Consider the following 24,780-nt stretch of genomic DNA (forward strand, 5'->3'; position numbering starts at 1 on the left):
TTTATTAAACAACGACCATTCATTGAGAACTCAGATATCTTGAACTTGTCTTTTCCTCTAACACTTCCAAACAGGACATACTACAGGACAGGATATTTTGGGCACAAAGAGTTAAAAAGAATGGTAACTGGCATACAGAAATAAACCACTGATCTCCTTGGTCTTACTGAGCTCTTGACCTATTTTCCTGCCTGAATGGCCAGGAAGAAATTTCAAAAGGCTTTAACCCTCCTCAAACTCAGAAACAGAATCTAAAAATATAAACACCCTATAGAAGTTCCTTACCACCTCTTTTTATCTTCAAAGATGAGATCACTGGGCCTTCAAATGAGAGTGGTGTTAGGGGGGTCAACATTTCTGGATGCTGACTTCAGATTTTCAGGACTCTTGGGCCTTTGCCATCAGATGCCGAGTTTCTACAAGGCCATCTTAAGAACTGAAACATACCAGAAAAAGTGGAGGTTAGTCCTTGGATTTTTTTAATGACTTGTTTCCCCTGATATCCTGGTGGTCAGGAAGTTCATTGTACTGTCTACGTTTTTTGGCTTCAATTTAAAGTATGTTTTCTAGTCTGTCTTTTAGTGAGCTGGAAATAATGCATCCTATGCCCCTTTGAACAGTCCTTCTTACTGCTGAATATGATTGCTAAGGTGCCCTTCAACTATCATTACTGTAAGCCATGTATCCTTTGCGATAAACATAATTAAAAACTGCTCCAGGGTCTTCTTAAAGTTATGTGAGATTTTAACATTTTTATGCCTGGTATGGGTGATGTTTAAAAAAACAGTACTGGGATGGGAAAACAGGAGGGATGTCAAAAGATACCCTCCATCTTTAACGCTCCCTTGATGGAAATGACAGCCTTATTTGTTTTGTTAACCAGTGCATAATTAAAAGTCAATATTCAAGATCATAATAAAAATCTGTATAACTATTCATGTTGTGAGACTGAGGCTTGGAAGGAAAATCCATTAAAACACAGCCATGTGTAATTTACAAGAAATCAGTAATAAAATGTTTGCTCTCTACATTATCTGCAAAATGGTCTGTATATTATGGGAATAAATCCATATAACTTGGAGGCTGTAGATAAACATCCATAGGCAAAGTTCACATTGAGGTTATCTGCCTTATGCTCTGAACTGGGGAGTGCTATTTAAAGGAGATAAATTGTGGTTTACTTCTCCAAGTCTCAAGTACATTGTGCAGAAATGAGTTTAGTTCCTGAGAGGGTATCTGTCGTATCCAAATAGGAAAAGAATGCCATTGCAGGGTTGTACCCATTGCAGAAAGGCTATAACTTTTGTCCTCAGTGGGAAACAGAAGGAAGCTTCTTAACACTTAAAAGTCCTGAATGAACCTTCTGTTCATACAAAAATGGGAGATATTTGATACTTTGCAAAACACTGATTCATTGGGCAATAGAGTGACGTCTTATTTTAAGTCATCAGTAAATTCAGTGCTCAAGTATGTGAAACTTTCATGAAGCTAGATCTTGGATTCTGAAGTAACAATAATTCTTTATGCATAGGAGAAAACCTAATAGCAATAGGAAGAAGTACTGAAACACCATAGCAGAAAAGTTTTCATGACAGAACGGATACCTTTCAAGGCAAGAAAATGGGCACTGGCTTTGGATAATATTTGGTTCCCTGGCCTTTACTAAGGATCGCTGCTTCTTGCCATTTAAATTAGACTCTAAGGTTAGGGAGAGGCAGCGGGTCTCTCTTTTGTCACTTTGTTTCCTTTCCCACCTCTCTGTCACCTCTCTCCAGCAGCAGAGGTGACTTCAGATCTTGTCTGGTGATGCCTACTAACATTTATTTACAGTAAAGACCCAGTTTTAGAACCCCAGGCTTTGCTTTTGATATGGAAATGGAAACTCTGAAATTTATAAATCTCCTTTCTCTCCTGGTACACTTGATCTTGAGGAATTATTGTCCTCTGGGAGGGGGGCAGCAGTTCTCAAAATCAGCACCATCAGTGTCACCTGGGAAATTATCAGAAATGAAGTTCTTGGGTCCTACCCCAGATCTTCTGAATCAGAAACTCTGGATGAGATTTTGGAATGAGGCCCAGCAATCTATCGCTTAGCAAACACTCCAGGTGATTCTGATGCTCGCTAAAATTGAAGAATCAGTGCTGTAAGGAGTCCAGGATATTCTCTCTGAGGCTCAGAGTTCAACAATGATTTCTCTGTCCTGAGTGATAACTGTCTTTTCCCTTAAGCCAATGAATGCTACAGATTCCATTGACGGGGAATCACAGAGCAATACAATTCACTTAAATAAAAAATGGACTTCTTATATATCTCAGAAACCTTAACCCCTTTACACAGCTCCTATTTTCTGTCCTGAAAAAGAACTTTGGTAAGTATATTTAGGTAAGTCTATTTCTTAAAATCCTATGTCTCGTTCTCCTCATTGCTTTCAGAAAACAGAGGCTGGAATGCCATCTGAAGCTCTAGACCAATTTCATATTAGTCTAGTTAGAAAATACTATGTTGTACAGTACAGTGAAGATAAAATCGGTATTCTGACAACATAAATCTATAAACTGGGCCTCAGTGAACTCATGAACTAGAACCATGTTAGTAAATAATTGTGGTGAGGACCTCAAGACTTAGAAGTGCTTCCAAATCATGAAAAAACAAATAAATCAAGCCATGTTGACTCTGCACTCAAGTAATAAGTGTATTCCGTTATCTTCTCCAGATTTAATACTTCATCTCCATGGATGTAGTCCAGTTCAACACAACTGACCCTGATTCAGCTTACTGGCAACAGTGTCCACATTCTGACTGCAAAATTCCTCATTCCCTGTTCAAACCTGAAAACAGGACGTGGGGATAGAGGCCATGGATAACACTAGGCGAAGGTTCTTGTACCAAAGTGAACAGGGAAAAGACCGCTAAGGTCCTGGTTCCCAGACTATGCGCAGGGCACTGCAACAAACCTAAGAGTGCTACAGGGGATTCTAAACTTGTGAGAGAAACACAGCGATGTTCCAGATCCACCCACACTGCATGAATTACTAGCTTGCAGTATTCCACAGCTTCAGCATTACCTCCAGCTCCTTTCAGGACACCCTACCTTCTCAAAGTTGGATTTTCAGAGGTTTCTGTGATAAAAAGCTGTTATTGTTGTTCAGTTGCCCAGTCATGTCCAACACTTTGTGACCCCATGGACTGCAACATGCCAGGCACTAAAAAAATGCCCTGCAAAAATCACTGTGTAACTGTAAATAAGGATGTCAATGTTCAATCTGATGCCAAGATTTGAAAAGCTGTGCAGTACTCAACAAGCACACACACCCATCAGAAAGTAACTGTGGTTATGAAAGAATGGAAGGAATATTTTTTTTCATTCAAGTACATGTGTTTTTTTTTTCAAATGGCTACTAAGTTGTTAGGATGCAAATTCATTATCTATTTTAATCTACTTAACAAACAAAACTGTAAGGCATTTCTTTTGGCCTACAAGTATTATAAAACAAGATTTGTGAATCTCTGGGTCAGGGGATTCTTCTTATCTGGAACTACAAAGAGTAAGATATTCACCTAAGAGGTGAAGGCAGAAATGGTAGGAGCCAAAGGCTGTCAGACAGAAGCTTCCAGACAAGGTCAAGAATGTGGGACTGAAGCTGTCCTGAGTCCTCCTTTGGCCCAAAGCTTATACTGCCAGCATGGCAACTGTTTTCTCTGCCTTGTATTATAATGAAATTCTACACATCAATTTCTTCCATTAGAATGTATATTCGAGATCTTTCCTTATTTGTTTCTCTATTTTCCCAGCACAATATCACAAACGCTTTCTGAAAGATTATCCTGGAATTAAACAACTTTTTGATTCAGTTGAGGACATCCTTTCAGTCTAACTCTTTGGTTATTCTTGGATTTATCAGATTTCAAGTGGATTCAACACCTGTGATGAGGCCTCATGATACTTCCCTGCACACTGGGGCTTGAGCAGATGTCAGAATTTAAGGTTTACGTAAGCTTGGGGCTTGGAGGCTGGCTGTCCCCACCTTTCAGAGTCTTGGACCTGTGTGTCTCAGTGAATGAAAGGATGAATGAATGAGCGGATGAAATCCTCGAAAGACTGAACTGTGTTTAACCTCATGGCCATTAGCCTTACAAGTCAGGAAACCAAAGGTAGCAGACAAGGGCAATCAGGACTGCTTGTCCACACCCCTAGGAAGTTCTCTCTTGAGAATTATGTTCTTTTAAAGGACTTCTCCAAAGCCATCAGCTCAAAGAGTCTGCCTATCTTAAGAGTCATTAAGATCTTTTTATATTTATGAAAAGAAGATTTCCTGATAATTCCCTGGACACACGAACACTTTCTTAATCTCTCCTCTATACTCACCAGGAAGGATAGTGAGTTCTGTTTAGCATGGTCCTCTCTACATCATCTGTACACATAACACGGTTGACCCAACTCTTATATGTATGATCATATCTGCTCTGACTTTGCTCCAGGTAGATCCTTAGTTATTGAGTAGAGGAAGAAAACTAAATTTATTAAAATGGTTCCATGTAATTAAAGTTCATTGACGCATCTGCCAGATTGCTTAGCAGTATGGGCTTGTGAATGGATTGTATTTCAATGGTCCATTTGTAAACCAGTTATGTGGAACATGAAATTCATTTTTCCATTAAAAAAGGTATTTATAAAAGGTAGTTAGTTTTCCAGCTTAGCCCCCAAACTCATTTAGCCTGTAATTTTGCTAGAATAACGTATATTCACAAGGATGTTCATACAGCCTTGGTGTTTATTGTTAAATAAATAAGTAAAATTAAATAATAAGTTTCTACTTTTAAATGTCTCTTGAAGGCTCATATTTTGGCAAATACAGATTTAAATAAAATGGATGCGACAGATGAAAACTTTTAGAAAGATTCTGAAACAAATTTTGTGAAAAATCTGAACCTGTAGAATCCCATTCCAGCAACAGCAGTGCTTAACCCAGCAACAGCAGTAACGATAGCCTTGGCATTCATGGGAATAATTCTCCTCAGACCTCATTCTCTGCATTACCACCTCCTCCATACGTAACAGATACATGTCAATCTATCCTTCTGGCATCCCTTCCCCCTTCATCAGGTGATCATCATTGATCTCAATATTCCTTCAGAGGAAAAAATTCTACACTCTCAGTTTATGAAGTTTACTGACTCCATCTCTGAAGTTAAGAAGCATTCAGGGAATTCAGTCCTGGGTTGGCTAATCAGAGCATTTCGGCCTTCACCTTATTGACTGGTCCAGAGATGAGCACGTGATCTTAGCAGTTCTAGTCAGGACCAAGGTGCATGACTTTACTCAGGCTCTAAGGAAAAAGACCTTCATTCCCCTAGAGTTTCTAAGCTTGTAAGAGGCAAGCCTGATGCTGCTTATAAGACAACAACGACAAAAAGCAACCACTGAGCCTACTTGGAAACTAAGCCAACACAGGAAGGTAGAGCCAAGGAACATAGAAAATTAAATTTCTGACTACACATTTTAAACACCTGTGTCTCAAGCCTGTTCCTTAAATACATGAGCCAATGATTTGTCCTTTATGTTTCAGGCATTTTCAGTTGGCTTTCTGTCACGTTCAATCAAAAGAGCTGATTTATTTTACAACAAATGTCAACTTATAGTTTATGTTTTAGAATACTTCTGTAAGGATACCAAAGAAGACCCACACAAGCTGTCTCCACATTCTGATACCATGCGGGCTGGTTCCAGAGATTTCCATTATCTGAATTAGAGGTCACTGATTATTTTGTTCACGTTTCTCGATTTGAGTCTATTCTACCATTGATCATCCACTGTTAATTCAGTTAAGTTCAGTCACTCAGTCACATTCAACTCTTTGTGACCCCATGGACTGCAGCATGCCAGCCCTCACTGTCCATCACCAACTCCCAGAGTTTACTCAAGCTCATGTCCATTGAGTTGGTGATGCCATCTAACCATCTGATTCTCTGTCATCCCCCTTTCCCGCCTTCAATCTTTCCCAGCATCAGGTCTTTTCTAATGAGTCAGTTTTTCACATTAGGTGGCCAAAGTATTGGAGTTTCACCTTCAGCACCAGTCCTTCCAATGAATATTCAGGACTGATTTCCTTTAGGATGAACTGGTTGGATCTCCTTGCAGTCCAAGGGACTCTCAAGAGCCTTCTCCACACCACAATTCAAAAGCATCAATTCTTTGGTGTTCAGCTTTCTTTATAGTCCAACTCTCACATCCATACATGACTCCTGGAAAAACCATAGCTTTGACTAGACGGACCTTTGTTGGCAAAAGTAATTTCTCTGCATGTTAATATGCTGTCTAGGTTAGTCAAAGCTTTTCTTTCAAGGCGCAAGTGTCTTTTAATTTCATGGCTGCAGTCATCATCTGCAGTGATGTTGGAGCCCAAGAAAATAGTCTGTCACTGTTTCTATTGTTTCCCCATCTACTTGCAATGAAGTAATGGGACCAGATGCCATGATCTTCGTTTTCTGAATGTGGAGTTTTAAGCCAGCTTTTTCACTCTCCTCTTCCACCTTCATCAAGAGGCTCTTTAGTTCTTTCTCACTTTCTGCCATAAGGGTGGTGTCATCTGCATGTCTGAAGTTATTGATATTTCTCCCAACAATCTTGACTCCAGCTTGTGCTTCATCCAGCCCAGTGTTCCTCATGATATACTTTGCATATAAGTTAAATAAGCAGGGTGACAATATACAGCCTTGACGTACTCCTTTTCTTATTTGGAACCAGTCTGTTGTTCCATGCCCAGTTCTAACTGTTGTTTCCTGACCTGCATACAGATTTCTCAGTAGGCAGGTCAGGTGGTCTGGTATTCCCATCTCTTTAAGAATTTTCCAGAGTTTGTTGTGGTCCACACAGTCAGAGGCTTTGGCAAAATCAATAAAGCACAGTTCAGTTCAGTTCAGTTCAGTCACTCAGTCGTGTCCGACTCTTTGTGACCCCATGAATCGCAGCACGCCAGGGCTCCCTGTCCATCACCAACTCCCAGAGTTCACTCAGATTTACTTCCATCAAGTCAGTGATGCCATCCAGCCATCTCATCCTCTGTCGTCCCCTTCTCCTCCTGCCCACAATCCCTCCCAGCATCAAAGTCTTTTCCAATGAGTCAACTCTTCGCATGAGGTGGCCAAAGTACTGGAGTTTCAGCTTCAGCAGCATTCCTTCCAAAGAAATCCCAGGGCTGATCTCCTTCAGAATGGACTGGTTGGATCTCCTTGCAGTCCAAGGGACTCTCAAGAGTCTTCTCCAACACCACAGTTTAAAAGCATCAATTCTTTGGCGCTCAGCCTTCTTCACAGTCCAACTCTCACATCCATACATGACCACAGGAAAAACCATAGCCTTGACTAGATGGACCCTAGTCAGCAAAGTAATGTCTCTGCTTTTGAATATGCTATCTAGTGGTCATAACTTTTCTTCCAAGGAGTAAGCGTCTTTTAATTTCATGGCTGCAGTCACCATCTGCAGTGATTTTGGAGCCCAAAAAAATAATGTCTGACACTGTTTCCACTGTTTCCCCATCTATTTCCCATGAATTTATGGGACCAGATGCCATGATCTTCGTTTTCTGAATGTTGAGTTTTAAGCCAGCTCTTTCACTCTCCTCTTCCACCTTCATCAAGAGGCTCTTTAGTTCTTCTTCACTTTCTGCCATAAGGGTGGTGTCATCTGCATATCTGAGGTTATTGATATTTCTCCCAGCAATCTTGATTCCAGCTTGTGTTTCTTCCAGTCCAGCGTTTCTCATGATGTACTCTGCATAGAGGTTAAATAAGCAGGGTGACAATATACAGCCTTGACGTACTCCTTTTCCTATTTGGAACCAGTCTGTTGTTCCATGTCCAGTTCTAACTGTTGCTTCCTGACCTGCATACAGATTTCTTAAGAGGCAGGTCAGGTGGTCTGTTCTTTGGAACTCTCTTGCTTTATCGATGATCCAACGGATGTTGGCAATTTGATCTTTGGTTCTTCTGCCCATTGTTAGTAATGTTTTATTCTTTCCTCCTCTATTCCCAGGAAGATTATAGAAATGTAACAAAAAGAAAGAAGAAATCATAGAAATATAATAAGACTTTTTCTTTGGTTAGAGAACTGGAATTCTTCTCTTTTCTCACTGTCAACATGCATATCTTAACAAAATCACTTAAATCTCCCCAGGTCTTGTTCCCATATTAGTTTAAGAAGAGAATGTGATTTTGAGATTTCTAAAAGTAACTGTGTGTTGATTTTATATCCTGCAACTTTACTATATTCATTGATTAGCTCTAGTAATTTTCTGGTGGAGTCTTTAGGGTTTTCCATGTAGAGGATCATGTCATCTGCAAACAGTGAGAGTTTTACTTCTTCTTTTCCAATTTGGATTCCTTTTATTTCTTTTTCTGCTCTGATTGCTATGGCCAAAACTTCCAGAAATGTGTTGAATATTAGCGGTGAAAGTGGACACCCTTGTCTTGTTCCTGACTTTAGGGGAAATGCTTTCAATTTTTCACCATTGAGGATAATGTTTGCTGTGGGTTTGTCATAGATAGCTTTTATTATGTTGAGGTATGTTCCTTCTATTCCTGCTTTCTGGAGAGTTTTTATCATAAATGGATGTTGAATTTTGTCAAAGGCCTTCTCTGCATCTATTGAGATAATCATAGGGTTTTTATTTTTCAATTTGTTAATGTGGTGAATTACATTGATTGATTTGCGGATATTGAAGAATCCTTGCATCCCTGGGATAAAGCCCACTTGGTCATGGTGTATGATCTTTTTAATGTGTTGCTGGATTCTGATTGCTAGAATTTTGTTGAGGATTTTTGCATCTATGTTCATCAGTGATATTGGCCTGTAGTTTTCTTTTTTTGTGACATCTTTGTCAGGTTTTGGTATTAGGGTGATGGTGGCCTCATAGAATGAATTTGGAAGTTTACCTTCCTCTGCAATTTTCTGGAAGAGTTTGAGGAGGGTAGGTGTTAGCTCTTCTCGAAATTTTTGGTAGAATGAGAAAGTAGAAAAAGAAATTAAGGAAACAATTTCATTCACCATTGCAACAAAAAGAATAAAATACTTAGGAATATATCTACCTGAAGAAACTAAAGACCTATATATAGAAAACTATAAAACACTGATGAAAGAAATCAAAGAGGACACTAATAGATGGAGAAATATACCATGTTCATGGATCGGAAGAATCAATATAGTGAAAATGAGTATACTACCCAAAGCAATTTACAAATTCAATGCAATCCCTATCAAGCTATCAGCCACATTTTTCACAGAACTAGAACAAATAATTTCAAGATTTGTATGGAAATACAAAAAACCTCGAATAGCCAAAGCAATCTTGAGAAAGAAGAATGGAACTGGAGGAATCAACTTGCCTGACTTCAGGCTCTACTACAAAGCCACAGTCATCAAGACAGTATGGTACTGGCACAAAGACAGACATACAGATCAATGGAACAAAATAGAAAGCCCAGAGATAAATCCACACACATATGGACACCTTATCTTTGACAAAGGAGGCAAGAATATACAATGGAGTAAAGACAATCTCTTTAACAAGTGGTGCTGGGAAAACTGGTCAACCACTTGTAAAAGAATGAAACTAGATCACTTCCTAACACCGCACACAAAAATAAACTCAAAATGGATTAAAGATCTAAATGTAAGATCAGAAACTATAAAACTCCTAGAGGAGAACATAGGCAAAACACTCTCCGACATAAATCACAGCAGGATCCTCTATGATCCACCTCCCAGAATTCTGGAAATAAAAGCAAAAATAAACAAATGGGATCTAATTAAAATTAAAAGCTTCTGCACAACAAAGGAAAATATAAGCAAGGTGAAAAGACAGCCTTCTGAATGGGAGAAAATAATAGCAAATGAAGCAACTGACAAACAACTAATCTCAAAAATATACAAGCAACTCATGCAGCTCAATTCCAGAAAAATAAACGACCCAATCAAAAAATGGGCCAAAGAACTAAATAGACATTTCTCCAAAGAAGACATATGGATGGCTAACAAACACATGAAAAGATGCTCAACATCACTCATGATTAGAGAAATGCAAATCAAAACCACAATGAGGTACCACTTCACACCAGTCAGAATGGCTGCAATCCAAAAATCTGCAAGCAATAAATGCTGGAGAGGGTGTGGAGAAAAGGGAACCCTCCTACACTGTTGGTGGGAATGCAAACTAGTACAGCCACTATGGAGAACAGTGTGGAGATTCCTTAAAAAATTGCAAATAGAACTACCTTATGACCCAGCAATCCCACTTCTGGGCATACACACCGAGGAAACCAGAATTGAAAGAGACACATGTACCCCAATGTTCATCGCAGCACTGTTTATAATAGCCAGGACATGGAAACAACCTAGATGTCCATCAGCAGATGAATGGATAAGAAAGCTGTGGTACATATACACAATGGAGTATTATTCAGCCGTTAAAAAGAATTCATTTGAATCAGTTCTGATGAGATGGATGAAACTGGAGCCGATTATACAGAGTGAAGTAAGCCAGAAAGAAAAACACCAATACGGTATACTAACACATATATATGGAATTTAGGAAGATGGCAATGACGACCCTGTATGCAAGACAGGGAAAGAGACACAGATGTGTATAACGGACTTTTGGACTCAGAGGGAGAGGGAGAGGGTGGGATGATTTGGGAGAATGACATTCTAACATGTATACTATCATGTGAACTGAATCGCCAGTCTATGTCTGACGCAGGATGCAGCATGCTTGGGGCTGGTGCATGGGGATGACCCAGAGAGATGTTATGGGGAGGGAGGTGGGAGGGGGGACCATGTTTGGGAACGCATGTAAGAATTAAAGATTTTAAAATTTTAAAAATAAAAAAATAAAAAATAAAAAAAATGAAAAAAAAAAGACCAAATACAATAGAGTAGTTTATTTTATTCCTCTTTGGGAAATGCTTGTTATTCTTATCTCAGCTAAAATGAACATGCTTGATTTCACTGTATTAAATAAACCCAAGGGCTACCAAGAGCCAATTGTAATAACAGGTAACTTTATTTTAAAAAATAAAAAAAATAAAAAATAAAAGTAACTGAAGTTGTAAGGGAAACGAATTGTGACCAGAGTTAAAACAAAGGCATGGGCAATCCTGCTCTTGCACATATATCCAGAAAAGACAAAGACTAATTTGAAAAGATACATACGCCTCAGTGTTCATAGTGGCACTATTTACAAAGCCAGACATGGAATCAAGCTAAATGGCCATCAACAGATGAATGTACATGCACGTGTGCTTAGTCACTCAGTCGTGTCCAACTCTTTGTGACCCCCATGGACTGCACCCTGTCAGGTTTCTCTGTCCATGGGATTCTCCAGAAAAGATATTAGAGTGGGTTGTCATTCCCTTCTCCAGGGGATCATCACAACCCAGAGATTGAACCCAAGCTTCCCACATTGCAGGAAGATTTTTTACCATCTGAATGTACATATATACATAGACACATGGAATATTACTTAACCATAAAAAAGAATGAAATCATGCCATTTGCAGGAACATGGATGAACCTGGAGATTATCATACTAAGTGAAGTAAGACATATAGAGAAAAATAAATATCATATGCTATCACTTACATGTGGGATTTAAAAAAAGTAATACAAATGAAATTATTTTACCAAACAGAAGTAGACTCACAGACATAGGAAACAAAAGGATGGTTACCAAAGGGGAAAGGGGGGATAAACTAGGAGTTTGGGATTAAGAAATACACACTACGAGATATGAAATAGATAAACAAGAAGGACCTACTGTTGAACAGGAAACTATATTTAATATTTTACAATAATCTGTAAGGGCAAAGATTATACTTTGCTGTACACTTGAAATTAATATTACATTGTAAATCAACTATTCTTTTCAAAAAGTTCACTTTAAAGAGGTAAATTTTATAGTATGTAAAAATCTATCTCAATAGCCAATTTTAAAAACCTGGGAACCAGTAAGAAAGTGATTTCCTGAGATGAACCGAGCTGAGAGCAGTGAAGAATGGGAAAACTGGGTATTTCCTGGACACAATCCCAGTGAAAGGTAAGACAGTGCTTGGGAAGAAAAACTGAATCAAATGATTCCCCGTGGGACTCCACAAAGTGGACCATCAGTCTTCCAAGCACAAGGCACTGCAGATTAAAATTGCTCCATAGACAAATGGCTGTAAGTTTCTCTTCCATGAATGCATCCAAGCAGACTATGCTTAATATATCTGGTCATTTATACCACCCCTATAGTAAAACCCAGATGAAATAACACTTAACTTTTTATAATAGGGAGGTGAGAGGGGAGGAGAGATATTTCATGACAGAAGACTTTTATTCCTCTGAAAATGAATATAATCCTGGTTAAAAATGAGCAAGGCTTTTTAACTTATTTGAGTAATTAGTTGACATTTGATTATAAAATAAGACAATTTTACAGTGGTGATTTCTGCCTTTTCTACAACATTAATGTCCAGGGAAAGGTTTTAACTCCAAACAGAATGGGTTGCTGGCAGTATGCTAACAAGATACTCAAGATTTAAAAAACAAAACAAACAAACAAAAAAATGTCATAATATGCACAAATTTAAAGGCAGCTGTAAAAGGCCAGCCCTGAATTGTATATACAATATATTTGTCAACATTTCCTTCTGGGAGACTGTGATGCTAACTTTATTACCAAAGGCTGTTTGACACTGGTTCTAGGGTGTTCTCTTGACTCAGACAACAAACAAATGAAAAGAAACCTTGTGTTTGTTTTCTCTAATCTAGAGAAGCCAAGATGCACCTTGTGATAAATTAAAAAGCATTAGCCATCAAAATGACAGAGTTTGAGGGACTTTCGTGTCAGGGAAGATGGAGTAAACATACTTTTTCCTATTCCTTGTGTCAACTACAACTAAAAACTCTGGGCATTACACATGATAGAAACATACAGAGATTGAAAAAAGTAGAAAAGGAAGACAAATGATCTGGGGGCTTTGGGAGTCAAGGAACAACACAGTGGTAAGTTCCCTGGGTCTGTATGCACTCATTTCACATGCTAGTGAGGTAATGCTCAAAATCCTTCAAGCTAGGCTTCAAAGGTACATGAACTGAGAAATTCCAGATGTACAAGTTGGATTTAGAAAAGGCAGAGGAACCAGAGATCAAATTGCCAACATCTGTTGGATCATAGAAAAAGCAAAAGAATTCCAGAAAAACATCTACTTCTGCTTCATTGACTACATTAAAGCCTCTGACTGTGTAGATCACAACAAACTGGAAAATTCTGAAAGAGATGGGAATACCAGAACACTTGACCTGCCTCATGAGAAACCTGTATGGAGGTCAAGAAGCAATAGTTAGAACTGGACATGGAACAACAGACTGGTTCAAAACTGGGAAAAGGGTACATCAAGGCAAGGTACCCTGCTTATTTAACTTATATGCAGAGTACATAATGCAAAATGCAGGGCTGAATGAAGTGTAGGCTGGAATCAAGGTTCCTGGGAGAAATACCAATAACCTCAGATATGTAGATGACACCACCCTTATGGCAGAAAGTGAAGAAGAACTAAAGAGCCTCTTGATGAAGGTGAAAGAGGAGAGTGAAATAGCTGGCTTAAAACTCCACATTCAGAAAACTAAGATCATGACATCTGGTGCCATCAGTTCATGGCAAATAGATGGGGAAACAATGGAAACAGTGACAGACTTTATTTTCTTGGACTCTAAAATCACTGCAGATGGTGACTGCCACCATGAAATTAAAAGACCCTTGCCCCTTGGATGAAAAGCTATGACAAACCTAGACAGCATATTAAAAAAGTATAGACATTACTTTGATGACAAAGGTCCATATAGTCAAAACTATAGTTTTTCCTGACGCAAAAAGCTCACTCATTGGAAAATACCTTGATGCTGGGAAAGATTGAAGGCAGGAGGAAAAGGGGACAACAGAGGACAAATAGGCTGGATGGAATCACTAATTCCATGGACATGAGTTTGAGCAAGCTCCGGGAGTTGGTGATGGACAGGGAAGCCTGGCGTGCTGCAGTCCATGGGGTCACAAAGAGTTCGACACATCTGAGCAACTGAACTGAAAAACCTACAGATTCAAAAACTCGAGCAAATCCCAAAGAGTGTAATTTTTTCTTTAATCCACAGCAAGTGCATTTATCTGCTGAGGCTACTGTTACAGAATATCACACACTGGGTGACTTGAATAACAAAACTTAATTTTGTCACAGTTCTGCATGTTAGAACTCTAAGATCAAAGTGCTGGCAGAATGATTTTCTGGTGAATCCTTCCTTCTCGGCTTGTAGAACAGCTGTCTTCTTAGTATGTCTTCTCATGACCTTTCTTCTGTGTGTGCATGGCAGAGGGGTGTGGATGGGAGAAGGGGAGAGAAAGAGAGGAAAAGAGAGAGAGATCTCAAGTCTCTTTCTCTTCTTATAATGATATGAGCTGTATCAGATTAGCACCTCATACTATAATCTCAATTGACATATAATACCTCCCAAAAGGAGTGAATATATGAACTGACTGGTTCAGAATTGGGAAAGGAGTATGACAAAGCTGTATATTGTCACCCTGCTTATTTAACGTCTATGCAGAGTACATTATGAGAAATGCCTTGCTGGATGGATCACAACCTGGAATCAAGATTGCAGGAGAAAAATCAACAATCTCAGATATGTAGATGATATCACTCTAATGGCAGAAAGTGAAGAGGAACTAAAGAGCCTGTGATGAAGGTGAAAGAGGAGAGGGGAAAAGCTGCCTTAAAACTCAACATTCAAAAAACTAAGATCATGGCATCTAGTCCCATCGCTTCAAAGAAAATGGATGAGGAAAAAGTAGAAGCAGTGACAGATTTTATTTTCTTGGGCTCCAAAATCACTGCATTGACTGCAGCCATGAAATTAAAAGACGCTTGCTCCTTGAAAGCAAAGCCATGACAAACCTAGACAGCATATTATAAAGCAGAGGCATCACTTTGCCAACAAGGGTCCGTCTAGTCAAAGCTATGTTTTTTCCAGTAGTCATGCATGGATCTGAGAGTTGGACCATAAAGAAGGCTGAGTGCTGAAGAATTGTGGTGATAGGGAAGACTCTTGAGAGTCCCTTTGACAGCAAGGAGATAAAACCAATCAATCCTAAAGGAAATCAACTTTGAATATCCATTGGAAGGACTGATGCTGAAGCTGAAGCTCCAATATTTTGGTCACCTGATGTGAAGAGTCAACTCACTGGAAAAGACCCTGATGCTGAGAAAGATGGAAGGCAAAAGGAGAAGAGGGCAGCAGATGAGATGATTTTCACTGACTCAAGAGACATGAATTTGAGCAAACTCCAGGAGATAATGAAGGACAGGGAAGCCTGGTGTGCTTCAGTCCGTGAGGTTGCAAGGAGTCAGACACAACTTAGCCACTGAACAACAACCTCCTTAAAGACCATATCATAAAATATGGTGACATTGTGGGCTAGAGTTTAAACATAGAAATTTGGAGGCAACATTTCATTCTGCAGCACCAAGAAACATCCATCACAACAAAACTTCTGAAAATTACAGACATAAAATTCCTCAAGACAGCAACAGAGTAATGACACTTATAAGGAAAACAATTTGGATGATAATGGATTTCTCATCACCAGCAATGGAGCTCAGGAAGCATTCCAACTCCATTAATTGATTTAAAGAGAAAATAAACCACAATAATATTCCCCCGAGGAATGGGGGAACTGAGCTGATATCACATCCCAGAGCCTGAGCAGCCTTGGTTCCCAAGGCAGAACTGGGGTGGAGCCGAGAGGGAAGGACAGTACCTGCCAGCAAGTTAGCCCCCTTTGGACCTGGAGGGTCTGGTCCCTTGTAGATGGAACCCCAATCTCTAGATACAGGCAGGCTCTCCAACAGCTCAACTAAACTTAGTGCATTCAAAGGACAGTGGATTCTCGGGGCTGGAAGAGCTTTGAAAAGTCCCCTGCTCTTCAAGTCTCCTGTTGGTGGGGTTCCCTCTGGCAGGCTCCTTCCTGGGAGTCACCTCCCCTAAGTATGACGGCACCCTCAACACAGTGGTCTCGGCAAAATGCTTGGAATTTGTCTGTGGAGTGAAGGGTAAGGGGGATGAAGTATGAGACATGAGCCCGGGGCTGTTTCTTCTAGCATATTCCACCGTAATCTACAACCCAGTAACAGGAGTTTGTCTTTAGCTTTCCTTGTCCAAGCAACCTGAGTGGGGCATCAAGAAATGCTGCCGCCTTGTGGACATTTTCTGTAACAACAACTTTCAAACTGGTGTTTCTGAGCACTTTATTATTTCTAAGGCTTGCAAGTCAGTAAATCACACCTGCCCTCAAGAAATGTCCTGGAGTAGATAATTGGAAAACAGTTCCAAACATGGCAGACCGTCAAGAAGCCAATTTCAAGGCGTAAATTAAATGCGCACTGTTTTGCTTTTTTTTTTTAAGTCCATGAAAAATGCTCCACATAGCTCATTATTCAGTCAGTTCAGTTCAGTGGCTCAGTCGTGTCCGACTCTTTGCGACCCCATGAATTGCAGCACGCCAGGCCTCCCTGTCCATCACCATCTCCCAGAGTTCACTCAAACTCACATCCATTGAGTTTGTGATGCCATCCAGCCATCTCATCCTCTGTCGTCCCCTTTTCCTTCTGCCCCCAATTCCTCCCAGCATCAGAGTCTTTTCCAATGAGTCAACTCTTTGCATGAGGTGGCTGAAGTACTGGAGTTTCAGCTTTAGCAGCTCATTATCAGAGAAATGCAAATCAAAACTCCAACAAGGTATCATCTGGAATGAGTCAGAATGGCCAGCATCAAGAAGTCTACAAACAGTAAATGTTGGGGAGTGCATGGAGAAAAGGGAACCCTCTTAGGCAAATATAAAATGGTAACATCCATGATGGAAAAGAGGTTCATTTTAAAAACTGAAAATAGAGCTACTGCATGATCCAGCAATCCCACTCCCAGGCCTGTATGCCAAGAAAAAATATAATTTAAAAAGACACATGCACCCCCAACATTCACTGCAGCACTATTGAAATAGCTAAGACATGGAAGCAAGCAAAGTGTCCACTGATGGATGGATAAAAATGTGGTACATATTTATACAATGGAATGTAGCTCAGCCATAAAAAAGAATGCAATAATGCCTTTTCTGGCACTGTGGATGGACCTGGACATGATCATATTAAGTGAAAGAAGTCAGACAGAGAAGGACAAATAGCCTATTATCTCACTTATTAGAGATGTAAACTCATTTACAAAACACAAATAGACTCACAGACTTAGAAAATTAACTTATGGTTACCAAAAAAGACAGTTCTAAGAGATGAGGAGTAAAAAGGAGGTTGGGATGAACATTTACACAGTAATACATTTAAACAAGGTAATCAATAAGGACCTGCTATATAGTACAGGAAACTCTACTGAACACACTGTAATAACATGTTTGGGGAAAGAAATCCGAAGGAATAGTGTGGTCTCTGTATGTGTAAGTGAATCAGGATTGCCTTACAATGAAAAAAAAAAATTTTTAATCAACTATATTTCAATATAAAATAAAAATCAAATTTAAAAAGAAAAATGCCCATGGTATTCCCCTCAGGCCTGGCTGACCTGGGCTGGTGTCATATCACTGGAGCCTGAGCAGCCTTAGCCCCAAGGAAAGGATATGCCAGCAAATCAGACGCCCTGGACCTGGAATGCCTGGTCCCATGTGCATGGGACCCCAATCTCCACATCCCAGGGGGCCCTCCTACAGCTCAACCAAGCCTAGTGTTCCCAAAGGATGGGGGATCATCTGGGCTGGATTTGTCTGGGGAGTGAAGAGTAAGGGGCTAGTGTTCCCAAAGGATGGTGGTTCATCTGGGCTGGATTTGTCTGGGAAGTGAAGAGTAAGGGGGACGAAGCAAAGAGACACTAGCTCTGGGCTGTTTCTTCTGACACGTTCCACTGTAACCCACAACCCAGGAACACGACTTTCTCTAGGGCTCCCCGGTGGCTCATCTGGTAAAGAATCCGCCTGCAACACAGGAGACCTGGGTTCCATCCCTGGGTTGGGAAGATCCCCTGGAGGAGGGCATGGCAACCCACTCCTGTATTCTTGCCTGGAGAATCCCCATGGACAGAGGAGCCTGGTGGGCTACTGTCTATGGGATCACAAAGAGTCGGACACGAAGTACAGCCACTATGGAGAACAGTGTGGAGATTCCTTAAAAAATTGCAAATAGAACTGCCTTATGACCCAGGAATCCCACTGCTGGGCATACACACCGAGGAAACTAGAATTGAAAGAGACACGTGTACCCCAATGTTCATCACAGTGCCAGGACATGGAAACAACCTAGATGTCCATCAGCAGATGAATGGATAAGAAAGCTGTGGTACATATACACAATGGAGTATTACTCAGCCATTAAAAAGAATTCATTTGAATCAGTTCTAATGAGGTGGATGAAACCGAAGCCTATTATACAGAGTGAAGTAAGCCAGAAAGAAAAACACCAATACAGTATACTAACACATATATATGGAATTTAGAAAGATGGTAATTATGACCCTGTATGCGAGACAGCAAAAGAGACACAGATGTATAGAACGGATTTTGGATTCTGTGGGAGAGGGAGAGGGTGGGATGATTTGGGAGAATGGCATTGAAACATGTATACTATCATGTAAGAAACGAATCGCCAGTCTATTTTCAATACAGGATACAGGATGCTTGGGGCTGGTGCACGGGGATTATCCAGAGAGATGATATGGAGTGGGAGGTGGGAAGGGGGGTTCAGGATTGGGAACTCATGTACACCCATGACTGATTCATGTCAATGTATGGCAAAACCAATACAGTATTGCAAAGCAAAATGAAGTAAAAATAAAAAAAATTTTTTTAAAGAGTCGGACACGATTGAGCGACTAAGCACAGCCCACTGGCTGCCCCAGGAATCCAAGAGGGGCACTGAGAAGTGCTGCCACCCTGTGGACATTTCCTGGAACAACAACTTTCAAACCATTGCTTCTGGTCACTTCATATTTCCAAGGCCTGCGGGGCTGTAAAGCCTATGTGCCCTTGAGAAATGTCCGTGGGGAGGTAACTGGAAAAAATGTTCAAAACAAGCAGACCGTCAAGAAGCCAATTTCAACAGGTAAATTAAACGCACACCAGTTTTATATATATATAAAATACATGAAAAGATGATCCACATGGCTCATTAACAGAGAAATGCAAATCAAAACTACAAGGTATCACCTTCCACCAGTCAGAATGGCTATCATCAAAAGTCTACAAACAGTAAATGAAGGAGAGGGCATGGAGAAAAGGCAGCAGTCCTATGCATTGTTTTAGGGAGTGGAAATTGGTAACAGCCAAATGGAAACTAGTGTGGAGATTCCTTTAAAAAAAAAAACTAAAAATAGAGCTACTACATGAAGTGGCAATCCCACTCCTAGGCCTGCATGAGGAGAAAAGGTATAATGTGAAAAGACACGCGCACCCCAAATTTCACGCACTCTTGACAACGGCAAAAGCTGAAAGCCAGGAAAATATCCATTGACAGTTGGATGGATGAAGAATATGCGGTACATATTTGCAACGGAATATTACTCAGCAACTTAAAAAAAGAATGAAACAACACCTTTTCCAGCAATGTGGATGAACCTGCACATGATCATACCAAGTTAAAAAAGTCAGACAGAAAAGGACAAATATCCAGTGATATCACTTATGCATGAAATAAAAATGATATAAATGAGCTCATTTACAAAACGGAAACAAACTTGCAGACTTAGAAAACAAACTTAATGGTTTCCAAAGGGTTAAAGTGGGATGCAAGGAGGGATAAACTAGAGCTTGAGATTATCTTATACACTGTAATATATTTAAACTACATAATCAACAAGAACCTGCTGTATAGCACAGGGAACTCTACTCAATATTCTGTGATAAAGAATATGGGGAAAGAAGCTAAAAGAGGACAAATATATAAATTACTGAGTCACTTTACTGTGTGCCTGACACTGACGCAGCACTGTAAGGTCATGCAGGTGTTATGCAGGTGTGCTCGGCCGCTCAGTCGTGTCCACCTGTTTGCAACCCCTTAGACTGTAGCCCACTAGACGCCTCTGTCCACGGGATTCTCCAGGAAAGACTACCAGCCTGGGCTACCATTTCCTCTTCCAGGAGATCTTCCCAACCCAGGAATTTAACCCGCACTGGCAAGCAGATTTTCACCACTGAGCCACCTGGGAAGCCCCAAGTCAACTATACTCCAATGTAAATTTTAAATTTTAATTTAAAAAAATATACTGGTGTGATATTGTACTATAGCTTTGTGATGTTTTACCATTGGGGGGGAAACTGGGGAAACAGTTCGTTTAATTTCTTGCAACTGCATATGAATCTACTTTTTTATGTAATCATAATCATCTCAAATTGAAAAGTTTAATTAAAAAAAGACACTGATCATTAGTATGAATGCAGCCATCTGCTAACAATGATAAGAGTGTCTACAAAATGTATACTTAGCTCTAGTTAAAAATGAAATAAAGGACAATGTGGATCTAAAATACACACATCTTTCCACAAATTAAATACTGACAGTCCTGAGTGTATTCTTGGCTGTTTTCAACACAAATTTGAAATATCTGAATCCACAGATTATGAGTCCAACATGCACTTAAAATGGTTTAATTAAACCTTAGAACACTTCTCTCTTTTGTTAAATTTTTTTCTAAATGACCTGCCATAAAAATTCATGTGTAATATATATTATCTGATTGCCCCATAATTAGAGCAACCATGACAAACTTGTTCCTTTGACATAAACCTCAGAATTACACATATGGTAATAAGTCAAGTGGGTTGATTGATGAGACCCTGTAAGGTGGAACCCTTGGGGAATAACAGTCAGCGATTTTGTCAAATACTCCCCCTGCCTGATTCCTGGAAGCGGCCAGAGGGAGAAGCCAGAGTAGGAAGGAAGCCTCGTTTTCCTCCATGCTACACTGTCTTAAGTACACTTGGCCTTAGCCACCATGAAGCCCTTTTCGAACACTGAAAACTCTGGCAGTAGCGCACTAGCTAATGTCTTCTGAGAATTTACTATGTGCTGGACACTAATGAACATACATTTAATGTTAGTATTAGTAGCTGCATATGCCAGATATTATTATTTTCTACAGTTTACAAAAGAAAAAGGAAGGAAGGAAAAGAGGGTGGGAGAGAAGAAAAAAGAAAGAAAAGGAAAGGAAAAAAAAGAACATTCAAGTTCAAAGATGTTGAAAAGCTAGACCAGAGTCATGTAGCCTAGTGATAAAGTTGGAATTTGAACTAAGATCTGATTTTAAAGCTTAAGCCTTTGGCCATTACTCCAGTGGTTCTCAGCCTTTGCTGTACATTAAAATTGATGGTGATTTTTTTTTTGTTTGTTTTATTATTCGTGCTGGGTAACACTGCACATAATGGAATTAGAATGTCTGGAATAGAAACCAGCTTCAGTATGTTTTAAAAGATCACATGTGCATTCTAATGTACTGCCCATTTGGGAACCACTTTACTATTAACTAGCCTTTTGATTAAAACTCTAGCCCTCCAGGCGCGTCCCATTACCAACCTTCACCCCAAAGCTCTGCCTCTTCCACCTTCAAGGTCTAAGTACACCCTGCTTCATTGAATGCCCTCATCCTGAACCTAGCCTGAGAAACTAGTTAGAATTTCTTGATTACCCAGGAGACTCTTCTACCCTAGGGTTTAGGTTAATAAAGGCTCAATACCTTTCTTCTCTGATATAATGATTCAAACTGTGGCCTTGAATGCCTCAGCCCCAGAACACTATAGAAAATATAGACATTTGGGGGCCCTGAAGCTTTACAGATGGAAGCCAACTTCATAGCAGAATTAGAAACAGCATACCTGAGTAAAGGAATATAGCAAATTAGACAATATGAACAGAATCCCCAACACATAAGCCATTGACTTTCCTAAATAAAAACCTCAGAAATGGCTTGCAAACACTCTCAGTATAAATTGTGTACGAGTTAAGTTCTTCACGTTGGCAGAATAGAGTGCAGATGATAAAAACGAGGCACCGACAGCAGAACAAGCAAGGCCACCCTGCTAGTGTGAGGAGTGCCACTGCGATCACTATCCAGAAGGACACTGCTATTGTAAGGACAGATGCACGAAGGTGGTACAATTTGCATAGTGCCTGCTCTATGTATATTTGTCCATGGACAGTCAACAGACATCACCTGGGCCATTAGTTGTTGTTGTTGTTCAACATCTTCACAGACGGTACAAAACCGGAGACACATGAGTAATGGATGGGCACAAAAGTTGGTAGATAGAGAAAAGAAAAATAAAGATGCAAAGAGCTAATAAATTCCATGAATCCAAAAGCAAACTATCTAAGTCAATGTGTACGGCCCAAAATAAGTTGCATATCTGAAACAAATGGAATTTAGCCCCACTCTGTCTGAATCCACATTTGAGACCAAAGTTGACTGGGAGACACATGGAACCCAAATACATTCTGACTGTTCTTGCCTGTCTCATATCCCCAGCAGGAGAAATTGAACTCATTAGCTTGTTAACAGTGGCTTGGAGGAAGTTGCTATCTTGAAAATTTTCAGAAAAATTTTGGCAACTCTCTGTTTACAAATTACCCTAGAAGCCATTTCTTACAGGGTTTACACTCTAGGTTTTCTTGTCCCATTCAGTGACCTTGTGTCTGTTTTAAAATTTTGTAAGAATAACCTTCTTGACACTTTTTCTTTTACGTTTAAAAAATGATAAAGTTCTGAGAAACATCTGCCTCCCAATAACTGGATTTGCCTGGGTTGGTAATCAGAGAAGGAAATTCTTTCCTTCGAGCAGCTGTTATGTGGATGGTGTGGAAGGGATCACAGACAATGGGAGGGTCAGGATTCACTGCTCAGCAGCCTCTGGCAATGCTCCTTTGAGGCTAAGGCTGGAAAATCCAGCTTCTGAAGCGGGTCTCAGGCATACATCTACTCTTCTCAAGCAAACTTCAGGCCCACTAAGTGATAAAGAGACAAAGCTGAAGGAAAATGCTCCAAGGTAGAGAGAAACTCCTTCAGTTCAGTTCAGTCGCTCAGTCATGTCCTACTCTTTGCGACCCCATGAGTCGCAGCACGCCAGGCCTCCCTGTCCATCACCTACTCCCGGAGTTCTCTCAGACTCACGTCCATTGAGTCCGTGATGCCATACAGCCATCTCATCCTCTGTCGTCCCCTTCTCCTCCTGCCCCCAATCCCTCCCAGCATCAGAGTCTTTTCCAATGAGTCAACTCTTCACATAAGGTGGCCAAAGTACTGGAGCTTCAGCTTTAGCATCATTCCTTCCAAAGAAATCCCAGGGCTGATCTTTAGAATGGACTGGTTGGATCTCCTTGCAGTCCAACGGACTCTCAAGAGCCTTCTCCAACACCACAGTTCAAAAGCATCAATTCTTCGGCGCTCAGCCTTCTTCACAGTCCAACTCTCACATCCATACATGACTACTGGAAAAACCATAGCCTTGACTAGACGGACCTTAGTCGGCAAAGTAATATCTCTGCTTTTGAATATGCTATCTAGGTTGGTCATAACTTTCCTTCCAAGGTGTAAGCGTCCTTTAATTTCATGGCTGCAGTCACCATCTGCAGTGATTTTGGAGCCCAAAAAAATAAAGTCTGACACTTTCCACTGTTTCCCCATCTATTTAGCATGAAGTGATGGGACCGGATGCCATGATCTTCTTTTTCTGAACGTTGAGCTTTAAGCCAACTTTTTCACTTTCCTCTTTCACTTTCATCAAGAGGCTTTTTAGCTCCTTTTCACTTTCTGCCATAAGGGTGGTGTCATCTGCATATCTGAGGTTATTGAGATTTCTCCCGGCAATCTTGAGTCCAGCTTGTGTTTCTTCCAGTCCAGCGTTTCTCATGATGTACTCTGCATAGAAGTTAAATAAGCAGGGTGACAATATACAGCCTTGACGTACTCCTTTTCCTACTCCTTTCAAGGCTCTAATTGAGGATGCTCATGAAGGAAGCATTAACTCCACATCAGTCCCTTTAGCTGTTCCTTCATAGAGTAGTTACTATCTGCTTCAAGTGTGGCCACGTTCTACAGAGCAGAAGGAATAAATGTTCCTAATAAACATAACATGATGGGGACTTCCCTGGTGGTCCAGTGGCTAAGTCTCCACGCTCCCAATGCAAGGGGCCTGGGTTCAATCCCTGGTCTGGGAACAGATCCCATATGCCGCACTTAAAGAATTACCATGCTGCCACTAAAGATCCTGCACCCACAACTAAGACCCAAGACAGCCAAAAAAGAAAAAATAAATAAATAAAAGTGAATATAACGTGATACATTGCTCTCAAGTCTTACTATCATGCTAATAGAGTTAGTAAATATAACCAGTAGTTCAGCCAATAAATTCACTTATTTTGAAAAAAGCAGACATCTCAGTAGAAAGTATACTCATGCATCCTGAGATGTGAAACCAACCTGTGTTAGCTATCTAATGGTGCCTAAGAAATTATCCCAAAACAGTAAATTAAAATAACAAGGATTTATTATTTCATAGTGTCTGACAGTCATGAATCTGGGCACAGGTCAGCAGGGCATCAAGGCCTCACAAGGGTACATCAGCTGGGTCTACAGTCTTCTCACACTTTAACTAGAGGAGGATCGGAGACCAAGCTTACTTATACTATTGGCTGGCCTCATGGCCTTG

The 24,780-nt window shown here is 40.2% G+C and overlaps 1 protein-coding gene across 3 annotated transcripts in view; it reads right to left on the bottom strand.

The window, feature by feature from the left end:
• TAFA1 (TAFA chemokine like family member 1) overlaps positions 1-24,780 on the bottom strand; it is a 900,385-nt gene that overhangs the window by 795,544 nt on the left and 80,061 nt on the right. Inside the window, exon 3 of one of the 3 annotated variants that reach the window (XM_069561846.1) lies at positions 286-436. The exons of the other annotated variants lie outside the window; for them this stretch is intronic. The gene's annotated coding sequence lies outside the window, so the exon portion shown is untranslated. The remainder of the gene's footprint in view (positions 1-285; positions 437-24,780) is intronic. 3 annotated transcript variants of the gene reach the window in all.

This window comes from Ovis canadensis, chromosome 19 (genome assembly GCF_042477335.2).
Source record: "Ovis canadensis isolate MfBH-ARS-UI-01 breed Bighorn chromosome 19, ARS-UI_OviCan_v2, whole genome shotgun sequence".
In the NCBI taxonomy this organism is placed as follows: Eukaryota; Metazoa; Chordata; class Mammalia; order Artiodactyla; family Bovidae; genus Ovis; species Ovis canadensis.